This window comes from Lolium perenne, chromosome 6 (assembly GCF_019359855.2).
Source record: "Lolium perenne isolate Kyuss_39 chromosome 6, Kyuss_2.0, whole genome shotgun sequence".
Classification (NCBI taxonomy): Eukaryota; Viridiplantae; Streptophyta; class Magnoliopsida; order Poales; family Poaceae; genus Lolium; species Lolium perenne.
This window is the reverse complement of record NC_067249.2, coordinates 217,004,439-217,022,883: the sequence shown is the minus strand read 5'-3', so window position 1 is coordinate 217,022,883 and position 18,445 is coordinate 217,004,439.

The window sequence follows — 18,445 nt, the reverse complement described above, 5'->3', positions numbered from 1 at the left end:
GTGAACGACGATCCGTAGGATCACTCGCCCACGTAGCATCCGAGTAGCACTGGAGCTGGAGAGAGCTAGAACGAGGAAAGAAAAGGCGACGAGTGATCGTGCCACGAAGGTAACGAAGAACACGGAGGAGATGACTGTAGTGAACAGTGGTAGGAGCTGAGACAAACTGACTCAGAATATAAACAGGATAAGAAATATCAGGACGAGTGACAGCAAGATAAACAAGACTCCCAATAAGATGACGATAACGTGTGGGATCAGGAAGAGGATCACCATCAGTAGGACGAAGCTTAACATTAAGCTCCATAGGATTATCAACCGTGCGCTCATCCCCAAGAGCAGCACGAGCAAGAAGATCCTGAATGTACTTCTCCTGAGAGATAGAAAAGCCATCAGAAGTGGAGGAAACCTCAATCCCAAGAAAATAGCGAAGAGGACCAAGATCAGTCATGAGAAACTGATCACGAAGACGAGCCTTTACAAAGGCAATATACTCAGGATCATCACCAGTAATGATCATATCATCAACATAGAGAAGGAGAAGGGTGCGTCCACGAGGAGAAGTGTGAACGAAAAGTGCTGGATCATGAAGACTAGGAGAGAAACCAGCAGCAGTCACCACAGAGGCAAAGCGCTCAAACCAGGCACGAGGGGCCTGTTTGAGACCATAGAGAGAACGTCGAAGACGACAAACCATCCCATCGGGAACAGAATACCCAGGAGGAGGCTGCATGTAAACCTCCTCACTCAACTCGCCATTAAGAAAAGCATTCTGAACATCAAGCTGGGAGACAGACCAGCGGCGAACAGAGGCAACAGCAAGAAGGGTACGCACAGTAGTCATATGAGCCACAGGGGCAAAAGTCTCATCATAGTCACGGCCGTGCTCCTGCTGAAAACCACGAGCCACAAGACGCGCTTTATAGCGCTCAAGAGATCCATCAGAGCGAGTCTTAATTTTATAGACCCACTTACACGTGATGGGACGAACACCAGAAGGGGGAGAAACAAGATCCCAAGTGCCAGTGCGCTCAAGCGCAGCGATCTCCTCAGCCATGGCAAGCTGCCATTCAGGATGACGCTCGGCATCCCGATAAGAAGTCGGCTCGGAAACGACAGAGAGACCATACTGACTAGGAGAGTAACGAACTGGAGCACGACGCTGACGAACAGGCCGAGAAGGGGGAAGGTCATCTGCAGAAGACAAGTCATCAGAAGAAGAGGAAGAAGGGACAGAATCGGAAGGAGCCGAAGCCGGAGAACGAGGAGTACTAGGTGGACTAGACGAACGAGAGGATGGCGTCGAAGGGGGCGCATCAGAAGTAGGAGGGAGGGGAGGAGGGACAGCAGGGGTGCATCCGGAAAAATAAGAAAAGAGATATCATCCACCGGGTAAGTACCCGAGGTGGGGCGAGGATAGAATGGACGCGTCTCATCAAATGTGACATCACGAGAGATGCGCATCCGACGACCAACGGGGTCCCAACAGCGATAGCCCTTATGCTCATCACTGTATCCGAGAAAAACACACTCAACAGACTGAGCGGTCAGTTTGGTGCGTTCGCGAGGAGGCAGAAGGACATAGCAGACGCAACCAAATGAACGGAGAGTCGAGTAGTCTGGAGAAACACCAGAGAGACGCTCGAGAGGAATGCCACCCTGTAGAGCAGCGGAAGGCTGAATGTTAATGAGGTGGGCCGACGTAGCGACAGCCTCAGCCCAGAAATGTGGCGGAAGAGAAGAGGCAATCATCATAGCACGGGTGGTCTCAAGAAGATGACGATGCTTACGCTCGGCGACGCCATTTTGAGCATGCGCGCCGGGACAAGAAAACTGAGCGAGGGTACCCTCCTCAGCAAGGACACCACGAAGGTGCTGAGAGATATACTCACCAGCAGAATCAGCACGGAACACGCGAATGGGTGAGGAAAACTGAGTGCGGACCATGGCCGCAAAACGCTGATAAACAGAGAGCACCTCACTGCGAGAGTGCATGAAAAACACCCAGGTGTACCGTGAAAAATCATCAATGAATAAGATATAGTATCGATGGCCCCCTTTCGAAGCGAAGGGAGCCGGACCCCAAACATCTGAATGGACTAAATCGAACGGTCGCTGAGAGACAGACACACTAGTAGGATAAGGAAGCTGAATCTGTTTGCCTAACCTACAACCCTGACAGTGTAATGACCCATCTCCAGAGACAGACCCCAGAAGGCCACGATGAACCAAAGACGACAGGCGAGAGTCACAAAGGTGACCAAGACGATGATGCCACTGCTGAAAAGAGCCGGTGACAGAGGCAACAACCGGAGGAGAACTGGCAGATGAAGTGGCAGCGGAAGGAACACGAAGCCAGTCTAACTCCCAAAGCCCCGGAGACTGACGGCTACGAGGGCCAGCTCCAACCAGGGCCTGTGTGCGACGATCCTGAACCGCACAAGACTCAGCGTCAAGAATGACGCGACAACCAGAATCGGTGAGCTGGCTAGCAGAGAAAAGGTTCATCTGAAGGCGAGGAAAATAAGAAACATCAGGGACAGAGAAAGAGGGAGTAGAAAGGGTGCCTGTACTAGAAACGGGAATAGAGGTACCATCAGCCGTGACAACACGGAGAGGAGAAATAAGAGACCGAAGAGCAGACAGGATAGAAGACTCAGAGGTCATATGAAAGAAAGCTCCAGAATCCAGATACCACGGGGACGTACCTGACTGTGTAGAAAGTGGTGGTCGCGCAGTGCCAGAAGAGCCAGTCACAGAACCAGCAGCGCCCGGCGAGGAAGAGTCTGGAGTAGCGAGCAGACCACGAAGACCCCTGAGAATGTCCTGTTCAGAGAGTGCAACTGCAGAAGATCCTGAAGAGCCAGCCTGCTGACGATCCTGGAACTGCTGACGTAAACTGGGATCCCGCGTCCAGCAGGTGGAGGAAGTGTGGCCAACCTTGCCACAGTAGGTGCAATAAGGACGAGGGCGGAGACTCGGACCGCGAGGCTGCTGACGTAAACTGGAATCCCAAGCATCCAGCAGGCAGTGAAGCTGCGCTATCTCATGCGCAGAGAGGGGCGCGACTGGAGAGGTCGACGTACAATCAGGTGCCGATGAGGAGCTATCATCCACACGCACAGAGGCCACCAAAGGGGGCGACGGAGAGCAACACGCCGATGAAGACAAAGTCGGCAAAGCGCGGTCATAACCACGTGAAGAGGCCGCGAAAGTCGATGTAGAGCGGCAGGCCGACGCAGACGGAGTCGACGAAGCGCGACCATAACCGCGGGAAGAGACCGCGAAAGTCGATGTAGAGCGGCAGGCCGATATAGAGGAAGTCGGCGAAGCGCGGGCAGAGCCGCGTGAAGAGGCCGCAAAAGTCGATGTAGAGCGGCATACCGACATAGACGAAGTCGGCGAAGCGCGGGCAGAGCCGCGTGAAGAGGCCGCAAAAGTCGATGTAGAGCGGCAGGCCGAGGGAGACAAAATCGGCGAAGCACGGCCAGAGCCGCGGGAAGAGGCCGCGAAAGTCGGTGAAGAGCGGCGAGCCGACGTAGACGGAGTCGGTGAAGCGCGGGCAGAGCCGTGTGAAGAGGCCGCAAACGGCGACGAAGAATAGCTAGCAGTCATGCACGGAGGCAGCGGACAAATACCAAGTACCGAAGGTGGGCCCAAAAAAGGGGCGAGATCAGCGGAAGACATAGCTCTTTTTTTTTGCTTTTTTTTTTTGCTTTTGCTTTTGCTTTTGCTTTTGCTTCAGACGGAAGTCAGATCGATCAGGTAGAAGGGAAATCGGGAGCCAGAGAGAACGCGGCAGCCAGGGAGCAGGGTCAGCGAGCGATCGGAGCAATCGGAGCAATCGGAGCAGGGGCAGCGATCATGCAGCGGCTCGGCAGATCGTACGGGCCAATATCTTCCGAGCGGGGAGCGGGGGCGAGCAGGTGTCGGGCCAAAGCAGGAGATCCGGCGCGGGCCGGCAAGGAAGCAGCGGAGAGACGAAAGTCGACGGGAGCGGAGAGAAGAAGGGCGACGGACAAGCAACGTCGGAAAAATTTAGAGAACCAATTTCGGCTCTGATACCATGTTAGAAGAATATGCGTGTTGTATTACCAGGGGGCCAAAGGCCACAATATATAGTACATGTACAGGTGCAAATATGCAGAAAGCCCCCTAACATATGGGGAAACTACAATATACAGATATATACTCTAACAATTTGTACTTGGCTTGGTGGTTTGGCTGTTCTAGGGTTTGAGGTGACCCTGGCAGTAGTTATATGCTGCCCTAGGGTAGCTCCCCTCTTTGTTGGCTTGCTGTTGCTCACCAAATGCTTTCTGGGTGTTCCATTTATTGGATTGCCAGTAGCCCTTGATGTTGAAATTAAAATAGACAATGATTTGTCTAAGTCTGATGGCCTGAATAGCTGTAGGTGCTAAATGTGTAGCTAGGCTAGCTTGTGCTCTCATCTCTTGCTAGATTTCTTCAGTTGTGCATTGATTGACATAACTGTTGTTCCCTTTAGATGATTTACCAGTGGCCTTTCTGCTCTTGCTTGCACCATATGGCTTAGTAGCCAGATGATGACACAACTTGGGTATCTCACCCTTTTGATTAAGTGTGATGGATGCATATGCTTATATATGAACAAAACCATCTGGTTTGTCCATGATGTTTGGTATACCTCACTCCAGCTCCTAGAATATTGTTGATGTAGAGGTTTTGCTTCTGGTGATTTGTTAGGCTTGCCCTGCTCCTCCTTGTGAGCTTGATGAAGCTTGATTTAATTCAGTGGTGCTGTGGAGCAGGTTGAACAGTGAAGCTGTTCTTCATGTTCAAGCTGTTCTAGTGTTCTTTGCTGTTCTTGTGACTTACCCTGTGAGGCTGCTGTCGATGAGTGAAGCAAGTTTGCTGGTGAAAAGCTTATATCTGGTCCTCTACTTGCTCCCTGGTCGACAGCACTGCCTGGCTGTTTTGGTGACTCCCCCTGGCCTGGTGTGTTGTTACACATGCACACAGCCTTGTGTGCTGCCTGGTTGTGTGTGTGTGCAAGTCCAGCTTGGGACTTGTGCTGATGGTTTGGATCAGCTCGGCAGCTTGATCATATCCATCCTTTTGCAATATTTGCTAACCTGCCAAGTGGCAATGCCACTTGGCATAATGTGCTCTTTGTTGTGTTTGTTTGCAGGGATCAACCTGATGCTCCAAGGATCATGGAGATCATCAAGTACAAGGCTTAATGAAGATTAGCTTGTAGTGTTAGGATAGATCATTGAATTGTAATTTCCTTTTCTTTTCTTTTTTTTCTAATTTTTGTCCATTCTTGTAATATGTTGTAATTCATAATTCTATTCTAAATATTGTAAAGACAATGTATCATGTGTGTGATTATCAATAAAGCTCAAGTTTTCCTTAATGAGCTTAATACAATTGTTGTATTACTTATATTCTTGCTTAATGATATTTTGTTGAATTATCTCAAATTTGAATTATTTGATAATCATTTGATGTTTGAATTTGAAATTCAAATTCAAATTTGGTTTGAATTCATTCAAACAACTTAACTTATAATTCAATCATGCAACTTAAGATTTCAATGTAATATCACTTCTCTCTTCTCAAAACCCTAATTTAGATAAGTAGGAACAAGTTCATCGCACTCTCGAAACCCTAACCTTGTAAGGTGTCGAGAGAGAAACCTGTCCCTCTTCGATGCAGTTTTGTTTTAAAAGCGCGAAATTTCCCCGTAATTTACCATGCAATGCACATCCCTTTCTAAAATCTACCCCTCGATCGTCTCTAAACCTGGGACATTACAATATCTTAGGGTGTTCTCATAGGACCTGTGAGAATACCAACTTGTTAAGACAATGTTTGTAATAATATATGGAGTGTTATGACCTGCAATGTTTCTGTTGTACCACTCTGAGGGATATGGCAAATTGTGAAGAAGTCCCTTCACAAAGATCATATCAACGACTTGTATACTATAACATGCAGTGGTATGCTGGGTCACCGCACCATTCAACCCTTCCACTTAGTTCGAACTATTCAAACTTTCAAATGAGTTACTTGAGTAGTTCAATATCATTAGTTCATATCTAATGCTATGTGTGACCTTGTGCTACTCTGATAGGTGTTGTCACACTATGACAATTGCATAAGCCTTGGTTTACAGTACTTCAACCAATAGCACCACTATCCAAAATATTTGAATCATCTTGCAAATATTCAAATTCAACTTTGTGGATTTGAGTATGTTCATTATAGAATTAATTCTATGATTCCTTTCAATATGACTCCTACCAAAGTAAACCTTATGATCTTATCATACCCATCTACCAAATCCATTTAGATATTACACCTTGAACCAATATCCTTACTACATCAAACCACTTCGCCTAGTTCATATATATTCATTTGAGTTATTTCAGTAAATGGTAATGTATCTCAGTTAGGTATGCCTTGGATACTTTTGTTTGATACACTCCACCTCATATCACCCATATCTTGAGTCCAAACAACCACCATCATTCTAAATATCTTTCATACATATTTCAACCATATGTCCACTTAATCTTATTGGTTTATATTAAACTATTCAGTGTACAAATTAGTTAATTGAGTAATTCAATATGTCAAAAATCCATACCCAAGCCTATATGTAGTTCATACTATTTTGAGTAATTGTTGTCACACTCATTCAGTAGTATTGTTGTTGCACTATTTGTCACTTATGTGATTCAATTCACATAAGTCGTTCTGAATTCTTTTCATGCTTTTGTAAAGCATAAATATTCTTCATTTATATCTTAGATTATCCAATTCTTTCTAATCATGTGACTTTCCGTCCAAACTCTCGCCGCCATATCTTGCAAGCCAAACCTCATGCCACACCTTAGTACCATAGAGCGATTTCTGATTGTTATCTTGTTTGATTTTGTTGTTGTTGTTGAATGGTGTGTTTATGTTGTGCTATATTTTATATTATAGTTCGTACGGAGAGGGACGTATTTTGATTAAGAGAAGTGAACGCGCTTCGACTACCAAAAAGGCAAGTGACACTCAATTCCTACCTATTTTGTTATGCATTAGTGTTTTTCAAACTAGTATGCATGGTAGGATTTTATTTTCGAAAGTTATGCTATGCTTATCAATCCCAGTAGTGTGTAGCCACCATGAACCCTTGCTAGGATTCTTAGTTTGCCTAGCAATAACAAAATCTCACTGCTGTTTTGATTATTCTGGATTGTGAGTATTGAGAATTAAAATTAACAACCCCAAATGAAACACCTGGGTGGATTGGTTGATTGGTGGGCGGCTACTCAGGGCCACATTCTGGTTGTCTTCGCATGGGGGTGCACATATGTTGAGTGGCTACTCAGGGCCACATTGTGGTTGTCTTCGCCTGAGGGTGCACTTGCGGTTGGCCACTCAAGATAAAAGAGATTAATATGTTGTCCATGTTTTAGATAGCTTCCAGTGCAGCCTTATGGTATTATGGGCTCTACCGGGATTAAGTAAGTTGTGAGGTCCAATTTGTCGGCTAGATAGTGGGTGGAGGCGACGGCCAAGGGAACGGGTCTAGCCAGTATGGTTGAAACCTTCTTCTGAAAGATCTTGTCTCATTTCTTCTCTTGGGAAGGGTGGGTCGTAAGGTGAAAGTGCACAACCTCTCGAGAGTAAACCTAAGATCTTAGCCGTGTCCCCGGTTATGGACAATTTGAGCTTTCTAGGCAGGGAATGTACAGAAGAATCTCATCACCTTTTCTAAATGAGTTAAAATTTGAGTAGCAACTGTCGGATAGTACATGGGAGATGTAACCATGATACTGTTTATGACATCATTACAAGTTTTGTAAAATGTTTTGTTTTAAATAAAATATAGGATAAAATTGGCTTTATGCAAATTTGCCTAAACCCCACTAGCCAAATATCATGTAGATAGTCATGTCAAAAAACTGCCACCAAATAAGTGTCATTTGCCAGTACATCATTGTACTGACCTCCATTCGTGGGGCTGCATATTCAAACGTGCAAGATTTTCTGAGGAGAAGTACGTAGTAGGATCTCGAGTCTACATTCCAACATGACTGCCTGTGGCACGTGAAGATGATGAAGCGTCATTGATGATTTACATTTCCGTTGTGTTTGTTCTGAACATTGTACTGAGCTAGTCCATGTGACTATGCAATTTGTAAGGTTTTACTTTACCCTCTGGATCACAGATGTAGTAATTTGATACTATTGCAATGATTACTATATTTTTTAATGTGTGTGCTATCATTCATCCCGGGAATAGCACTATACACAGGTATCTTGCCTTTATTAAAAGGTAGGGTGCTACAGGTACCAATGGCTTAGATGGATGCCCCATTTTCTACTAGTGAAAGGGCAGTCGCACCGGCGAGGCAGCAAGCTCGCGCGGCGAGCGGTCCCTCAATCTTGGGAGGTAGGACGCAGAAACACATAGGTTTGGTACTTTCGAATTTTAAAGCTAGCAAAAGTTTTTAGTTCAATTTCTTTTTTTTTGAGTTCAATTTCTTCTTCTTCTTCGAAATAGGCTTTCACCCCGCTATATTAATATAGCAAACGACCCGATACAACGAACGCGCTGGGGCCGCAGCACAACAAAGCCCAAAAGAAAAGAAAAAGAAAGGAAAGAAAAACTAATGCCGACACCGGCAGATCGGCGAAAACGATGACGACCCGCAACCGCTTCGCCCTCCGGAGAAGTACCACCACGCTCCTAGCACGCCGAGGCGCCGCATACCAAGCAACACCTTCACCAAGGAAACGATGATGACGCCGCTGCTGCCCGGACTAGTCCTAGGGTTTCCCCCGGTATGCGGAGGGGATTGAGGAGTAGGTACACCCGACGCCCTTCAGGAAGGCAGGGTGACACCCGCAGGCGTCACCGCGTCGGTGTCGAGCATGCCGACAGGGATTTCTCCTGACCTCCAAACCGACCACCCCAGACGCTCTGACGTGCTCCACCTAGAGTAGGGCCTAGAGGAAGAAAAGGGATTCAGCGGGGACGGGGGTAGCAGCACCGCAGCACGCGGGAGGGAACTGCCTCCACCGCCTTCGCGGTAGCCAATCGGACGAGGCTACGAGGCAAACCAGGCCCGAACTGGCCCGGCCGGACCCAAAAGGGACCGTAAAGCCCCGCTGCTAAGCTGCAGCTAGCCGGCCGGAGTGCCGCCGCCGACCACCCACTGCGGCTCTGCCTTCTTTTCCTCCAGGGAGCGCCGCCGGCGTGCCAAGCGCAGAGCTACCGCCGAGCCCCTCCGGGCCCCGCCTGGGCCCAGATCTGGGTCGAGCGGGCCCTGCCATGGCGCCCCCTGCGCTGCTCCGCCGCCAACGGCCGCACCGCCGCCCCTCCTCCCACCCGACGTGTAGGTTCCACGCTGCCCCGCCGGACCGACGCCCGCCGAGGTGCACCGCCGCTAGCCCGAGGACCCCGCGCCCCCATCTTCGCGGCGGGTAGAATCAGCCCCACCGCCGCCGGCACCGCGCGGGCAAAGCCCGGCGGCACACGCCGCTGATACGTCTCCGACGTATCGATAATTTCTTATGTTCCATGCCACATTATTGATGATATCTACATATTTTATGCACACTTTATGCCATATTCGTGCATTTTCTGGAACTAACCTATTAACAAGATGCCGAAGTGCCAGTTGCTGTTTTCTGCTGTTTTTGGTTTCAGAAATCCTAGTAAGGAAATATTCTCGGAATTAGACGAAATCAACGCCCAGGGTCCAATTTTGCCACGAAGCTTCCAGAAGACCGAAGAGGAGACGAAGTGGGGCCACGAGGTGGCCAAACCACAGGGCGGCGCGGCCCAAGCCCTGGCCGCGCCGACCTATAGTGTGGGCCCCTCGTGACGCCCCTCGACCTGCCCTTCCGCCTACAAATAGCCTTCGTCGCGAAACCCCCAGTACCGAGAGCCACGATACGGAAAACCTTCCAAAGACGCCTGATACGTCTCCAACGTATCTATAATTTTTGATGTTCCATGCTTGTTTTATGACAATACCGACATGTTTTGTTCACACTTTATGTCATTATTATGCGTTTTCCGGAACTAACCTATTGACGAGATGCCGAAAGGCCAGTTGCTATTTTCTGCTGTTTTTGGTTTCAGAAATCCTAGTAAGGAAATATTTTCGGAATCGGACGAAATCAACACCGAAAGTCTTAGAATTCCCGGAAGCTTCCAGAGCACTGGAGAAAGGCCAGAGAGGTGCCAGGGGGGCCACCCCACAGGGCGGCGCGGCCCAAGGGGGGGGGCGCGCCCCCTATCATCTGGGCACCCCGTGGCCCCTCCGACTCCGACTCTCCGCCTATATATTCGTCCCTGACCTAAAAACATCGACCAGTTCGACGAAAACAGAGAAAACCATCCAGAGCCGCCGCCATCACGAAAGTCCAATTCGGGGGACAGAACTCTCTGTTCCGGCACCCTGCCGGGACGGGGAATTGCCCCCGGAGCCATCTCCACCGCCGTCTTCACCGCCATCGCTGCCTCCATGATGAGGAGGGAGTAATTCACCCCCGGGGCTGAGGGCTCCGCTGTAGCTATGTGGTTCATCTCTCTCTCTTTGTGATCAAGTTGAATACTATCTATGTGCTACTCTAGTGATGTTATTAAAGTAGTCTATTCCTCCTACACGGTGTAATGGTGACAGTGTGTGCGTCGTGTAGTACTTGGTTTATGCTATGATTGTGATCTCTTGTAGATTATGAAGTTAACTATTGCTATGATAAGTATTGATGTGATCTATGCCTCCTTCATAGTGTGATGGTGACAGTGTGCATGCTATGTTAGTTCTCGGTGTAGTTGTGTTGATCTATCTTACACTCTAAGGTTATTTAAATATGAACATTGAATTGTGGAGCTTGTTAACTCCGGCTTTGAGGGTTCGTGTAATCCTACACAGTTAGTGGTGTTCATCATCCAACAAGAGGGTGTAGAGTAGTCCTATTATGTGATCGTTATTGAGAGTGTCCACTAGTGAAAGCAGGATCCCTGGGCCTTGCTTCCAAGCATCGAATCTCCGTTTGTTTACTGTTTTGTTGAATGTTTACTCGCTGCCATATTTTACTCAGATTGTTATTATCACTCATACTCATCCATATTACTTGTATCTCACTATCTCTTCGCCGAACTAGTGCACCTATTGTATTAGGTGTGTTGGGGACACAAGAGACTTCTTGCTTTGTGGTTGCAGGGTTGCTTGAGAGGGATATCTTTGACCTCTTCCTCCCTGAGACCGATAAACCTTGGGTGATCCACTTAAGGGAAACTTGCTGCTGTTCTACAAACCTCTGCTCTTGGAGGCCCAACACTGTCTACAAGAATAGAAACTCCCGTAGACATCAATCACTTTTCTGGCGCCGTTGCCGGGGAGGAAAGGTAAAAGGCACTCATACTTCGGTTCCAGGTAACAGTACTTTTCTGGCGCCATTGTGTGTGTGCTCAAAACTATTTCCTTTAGATCCTGCAATTGCATCTTTTTGTTTCTTGTTTACACTAGTTAGGCATAATGGACAACAATGAGCTTCTTATTTTATTTCCTAAGTTAAGACATGAATTGTGTGATGCGAAAATTAAAGAACCTATGGAGCCTCAATTGCATGCTAGTAGCAATGTTATTAGTATGAACGCAATCACTGCTAATGCTATGGATAAGTCTAAGCTTGGGGAAGCTAGTTTTTGTGATCTTTTTAGTTTCCCATCTTTTGGGGAGAAAATTTGTTCTAATACTGCTTTATCTCCCATATGCGATAACTCTAATGATGCTTGTGATATTTTAAATCCACCTGCTGCAAGTACTGCTTTCAAGATACCCATGAAAATTATTGAACGTGTTATTGATAACCGCTATAAAGGGGATGGAACTGTCCATCCTGGAGATCATTTACTGTTTTTGCATGAATTATGCGGGTTATTCAAGTGTCCAGGTATCTCTATGGATGAAGTGAGGAAGAAGCTATTCTCTTTTTCGCTGTCTGGTAAAGCGGCGCATTGGTATAAATTGTTGAAGAATAGTCATTCTCTTGGTTGGGAGGAAATTGTACCTCTCTTTTATTCTAAATTTTATCCTCCTCATGAAGTGCATATTGATAGGAATTACATTTATAACTTTTATCCTCGTGATGGAGAGAGTATTTCTCAAGCGTGGGGGAGATTGAAGTCACTAATGCTCAAATGTCCCATTCATGAGCTCCCCCGTAATGTTATTGTTAACAATTTTTATGCAAGGCTTTCAGGACAACACAAGGACTATCTGAATGCCTGTTCGGAGGGATCTTTCACAAGCAAGGAGGTTGAAGCTAGGTGGGATCTTCTTGATCGGATTGAGGACAACGCTGAAGGATGGGAGAACAACAGAGGTGAAGAGTCAGGTATAAATTATGATTATGAATGCATTGAAGCTTTTATGGATACTGATAAATTCCGAAATATGAGTGCTACTTATGGTCTTGACTCTCAAGTTGCTGCAAATCTTTATAAAGCCTTTGCTTCTCATTTTGAATTGCCTAAAAAGAATTTTGATAAGTATCATGAACCTTTTAAAGAGGCTTGCATGAAGAATGAAATTGTTGTTAATGATTGCAATAAGCATGTTCAAATTCCTAAGAATGATATTTCCTATAAGCATGTTAATTTTTGTGGAATGCATAGACCTTGTGGAATTAATCAAATCAAAGATGAATATTGTATCCATCATATTAATGGAAAAACTAGAAAGTGGTTTAGGGCTCTAGATGATCTTGGTAAAAAAGTTTGTGCCCTCTATCCTTTTATTTGTGAAGTTTGCCATGAAGTGGGTCATTTTAATTTTCAATGCTCCTCCAATGATAATTTGAACCCAATGAGTGCTGCAAATTTGTATTGTGATGATGAAATTACTTCTAATCAGCATGATGAACTTACTTTATTTTTGGGGTGTGAAGAACTATCGAGAAAAATCTCTTTGTTACATATGAGTGATCTTGATATTGATGATGTCCTGCATGGGTGTTTTTCTTATTGCATTGATAATAGCCATACAAATACTTACATACAAAATATTTTAGAAGATGACACCTTGCCAAAATATGATAGGACCGCTGTGTGTTTTCAACTAATTAATGAAAAGGAGGGATCCTCCCAAGTTTCTTCTATTGTTTCTGAAAGTAAATCAGGTTATGCGGACAAGCCACCCTTCAAGCCTCTTCCTCCTAAAGAAGGGAACGAGGATAAGGAAGAGAAGAAGAAGAAGAAGGGAACGAAGAAGAAGAAGAAGGAGAATAAAAAGAAAGAGGTAACGGTGTATCCCCGTGTGAATGAGATAACGCTAGGTAACCGTAAGTATGTTGCTCCTAATGATTATTGTGATAATGAATCTGAATACGATGATCTTCCTATGCCCTTTACATACATTAGCGATCATGATTTGAATGAGCACACTACTTTTGATATTACAAATCTCTGGGAAACTAATTCTGAAAATGATAATAATTGCCATAGTGTCAGTGCTATCCATGCTTCCTCCCATAATGATATAGAAAGCTCTAAGCTTGGGGAAGAGGTGTTTGAAAATCCTTTTTCTACTGATCATTATGTGTTTGATACATCTCCTTCTAATAACAATGATGGTATGGACACAGATAAACCAACTGTGAAAGATAACTATTCTATTTCTTATGATGACACTGTGCCTCCGACCTTTGATGATTATTATAAAGAATGCTATGATATAGGTTATAACTATCCTTATGAAACTTGTCATAGTCATGATTGGATTACCAAAAACAATTCCCTTAGTATGCAACTTGTTTACCATGTTCAAATTCTTGATAATAATCTTGCTCCAATTACTATTAATGAGAATAACTCTTCTTATGCCAAATTTAATGATACTTCTATGCATATGAACCATGATAAGAATGTTTTTAGTGATGGGTATATTGTGGATTTCATCAATGATGCTACTGAAAGTTATTATGAGAGAGGGAAATATGGTTGTATGCATCTTAATAATATTAAGTTTCCCCTCTTAATGTCTAAAATCTTGAAGTTACTCGTGTTTTATCCTCTTATGCTTGTCACTTTGTTCTTCATGAATTCATTTGTGTACAAGATTCCTCTTCATAGGAAGCATGTTAGACTTAAATTTGTTTTGAATTTGCCTCTTGAAGCTCTCTTTTGCTTCGAATACTATTTCCTGCGAGCGGATCATTAAAACTGCTGAGCCCATCTTAATGGCTATAAAGAAAGAACTTCTTGGAAGATAACCCATGTGTTATTTTGCTACAGTACTTTGTTTTATATTTGTGTCTTGGAAGTTGTTTACTACTGTAGCAACCTCTCCTTATCTTAGTTTCGTGTTTTGTTGTGCCAAGTAAAGTCTTTGATAGCAAGGTTCATACTAGATTTGGATTACTGCGCAGAAACAGATTTCTTTGCTGTCACGAATCTGGGCAAAATTCTCTGTAGGTAACTCAGAAAATTATTCCAATTTACGTGAGTGATCCTCAGATATGTACGCAACTTTCATTCAATTTGAGCATTTTCATTTGAGCGAGTCTGGTGCCTCAATAAAATTCGTCTTTACGGACTGTTCTGTTTTGACAGATTCTGCCTTTTATTTCGCATTGCTTCTTTTGCTATGTGGGATGGATTTCTTTGTTCCATTGACTTCCAGTAGCTTTGGGCAATGTCCAGAAGTGTTAAAAATGATTGTGTCACCTCTGAACATGTGAGTTTTTGATTATGCACTAACCTTCTAATGAGTTTGTTTCGAGTTTGGTGTGAAGAAAGTTTTCAAGGGTCAAGAGAGAAGGATGATATACTATGATCAAGAAGAGTGAAAAGTCTAAGCTTGGGGATGCCCCGGTGGTTCACCCCTGCATATTTCAAGAAGACTCAAGCATCTAAGCTTGGGGATGCCCAAGGCATTCCCTTCTTCATCGACAAAATTATCAGGTTCCTTCTCTTGAAACTATATTTTTATTCGGTCACATCTTATGTACTTTACTTGGAGCGTCTATGTGCTTTTGTTTTTGTTTTTGTTTGAATAAATGCTTGTGTGGGAGAGAGACACGCTCCGCAGGTTCATATGAACACATGTGTTCTTAGCTTTTAATTTTCATGGCGAAGTTTCTTCTTCGTTAAATTGTTATATGGTTGGAAACGGAAAATGCTACATGTAGTAATTGGTAGAATGTCTTGGATAATGTGATACTTGGCAATTGTTGTGCTCATGTTTAAGCTCTTGCATCATATGCTTTGCACCTATTAATGAAGAAATACATAGAGCTTGCTAAAATTTCGTTTGCATAATTGGTCTCTCTAAGGTCTAGATAATTTCTAGTAAGAGTTTGAACAACAAGGAAGACGGTGTAGAGTCTTATAATGTTTACAATATGTCTTTTATGTAAGTTTTGATGTACTAGTTCATGCTTGTGATTGCTTCAAACAACCTTGCTATCCTAAGCCTTGTATCGAGAGGGAATACTTCTCATGCATCCAAAATCCTTGAGCCAACCACTATGCCATTTGTGTCCACCATACCTACCTACTACATGGTATTTCTCCGCCATTCCAAAGTAAATTGCTTGAGTGCTACCTTTAAATTTCCATTCTTCACCTTTACAATATATAGCTCATGGGACAAATAGCTTAAAAACTATTGTGGTATTGAATATGTACTTATGCACTTTATCTCTTATTAAGTTGCTTGTTGTGCGATAACCATGTTCCTGGGGACGCCATCAACTACCTTTTGTTGAATTTCATGTGAGTTGCTATGCATGTTCGTCTTGTCTGAAGTAAGAGAGATCTACCACCTTATGATTAGAGCGTGCATATTGTTAGAGAAGAACATTGGGCCGCTAACTAAAGCCATGATCCATGGTGGAAGTTTCAGTTTTGGACATATATCCTCAATCTCAAATGAGAAAATTAATTGTTGCTACATGCTTATGCATAAAAGAGGAGTCCATTATCTGTTGTCTATGTTGTCCCGGTATGGATGTCTAAGTTGAGAATAATCAATAGCGTGAAATCCAATGCGAGCTTTCTCCTTAGACCTTTGTACAGGCGGCATAGAGGTACCCCTTTGTGACACTTGGTTAAAACATGTGCATTGTGATAATCCGGTAGTCCAAGCTAATTAGGACAAGGTACGGGCACTATTAGTATACTATGCATGAGACTTGCAACTTGTAGGATATAATTTACATGATACATATGCTTTATTACTACCGTTGACAAAATTGTTTCTTGCTTTCAAAACCAAAGCTCTAGCACAAATATAGCAATCAATGCTTCCCTCTGCGAAGGGCCTTTTCTTTTACTTTTACGTTGAGTCAGTTTACCCATTTCTCTCTATCTTAGAAGCAAACACTTGTGTTAACTGTGCATTGATTCTTACATACTTTCTTATTGCACTTGTTATATTGCTTTGCATTGACAACTATCCATAAGATATACATGTTACAAGTTGAAAGCAACCGCTGAAACTTAATCTTCCATTGTGTTGCTTCAATGTCTCTACTGTGAATTTATTGCTTTATGAGTTAACCCTTATGCAAGACTTATTGATGCTTGTCTTGAAAGTACTATTCATGAAAAGTCTTTGCTATATGATTCAATTGTTTACTCATTGCATTTACATTGTTTCGAATCGTTGCATTCATCTCATATGCTTTACAATAGTATGATTAAGATTATGTCGGTAGCATGTCACCTCAGAAATTATCTTTTATCGTTTACCTACTCGAGGACGAGTAGGAACTAAGCTTGGGGATGCTGATACGTCTCCAACGTATCTATAATTTCTGATGTTTCATGCTTGTTTTATGACAATACCGACATGTTTTGTTCACACTTAATGTCATTATTATGCGTTTTCCGGAACTAACCTATTGACGAGATGCCGAAAGGCCAGTTGCTGTTTTCTGCTGTTTTTGGTTTCAGAAATCCTAGTAAGGAAATATTTTCGGAATCGGACGAAATCAACACCGAAAGTCTTAGAATTCCCGGAAGCTTCCAGAGCACCGGAGAAAGGCCAGAGAGGTGCCAGGGGGGCCACCCCACAGGGCGGCGCGGCCTAAGGGGGGGGCGCCCCCCTATCATCTGGGCACCCCGTGGCCCCTCCGACTCCGACTCTCCGCCTATATATTCGTCCCTGACCTAAAAACATCGACCAGTTCGACGAAAACAGAGAAAACCATCCAGAGCCGCCGCCATCGCGAAAGTCCAATTCGGGGGACAGAACTCTCTGTTCCGGCACCCTGCCGGGACGGGGAATTGCTCCCGGAGCCATCTCCACCGCCGTCTTCACCGCCATCGCTGCCTCCATGATGAGGAGGGAGTAATTCACCCCCGGGGCTGAGGGCTCCGCTGTAGCTATGTGGTTCATCTCTCTCTCTTTGTGATCAAGTTGAATACTATCTATGTGCTACTCTAGTGATGTTATTAAAGTAGTCTATTCCTCCTACACGGTGTAATGGTGACAGTGTGTGCGTCGTGTAGTACTTGGTTTATGCTATGATTGTGATCTCTTGTAGATTATGAAGTTAACTATTGCTATGATAAGTATTGATGTGATCTATGCCTCCTTCATAGTGTGATGGTGACAGTGTGCATGCTATGTTAGTTCTCGGTGTAGTTGTGTTGATCTATATTACACTCTAAGGTTATTTAAATATGAATATTGAATTGTGGAGCTTGTTAACTCCAGCTTTGAGGGTTCATGTAATCCTACACAGTTAGTGGTGTTCATCATCCAACAAGAGGGTGTAGAGTAGTCCTATTATGTGATCGTTATTGAGAGTGTCCACTAGTGAAAGCAGGATCCCTGGGCCTTGCTTCCAAGCATCGAATCTCCGTTTGTTTATTGTTTTGTTGAATGTTTACTCGCTGCCATATTTTACTCAGATTGTTATTATCACTCATACTCATCCATATTAATTGTATCTCACTATCTCTTCGCCGAACTAGTGCACCTATTGTATTAGGTGTGTTGGGGACACAAGAGACTTCTTGCTTTGTGGTTGCAGGGTTGCTTGAGAGGGATATCTTTGACCTCTTCCTCCCTGAGATCGATAAACCTTGGGTGATCCACTTAAGGGAAACTTGCTGCTGTTCTACAAACCTCTGCTCTTGGAGGCCCAACACTGTCTACAAGAATAGAAACTCCCGTAGACATCAACGCCGCCGCCACCAATCCCATCTCGGGGGATTCAGGAGATCGCCCCCGGCACCCTGCCGGAGAGGGGAATCATCTCCCGGAGGACTCTACGCCGCCATGGTCGCCTCCGGAGTGATGTGTGAGTAGTCTACCCCTGGACTATGGGTCCATAGCAGTAGCTAGATGGTTGTCTTCTCCTCATTGTGCTTAATTGTCGGGTCTTGTGAGCTGCCGAACATGATCAAGATCATCTATCTGTAATTCTATATGTT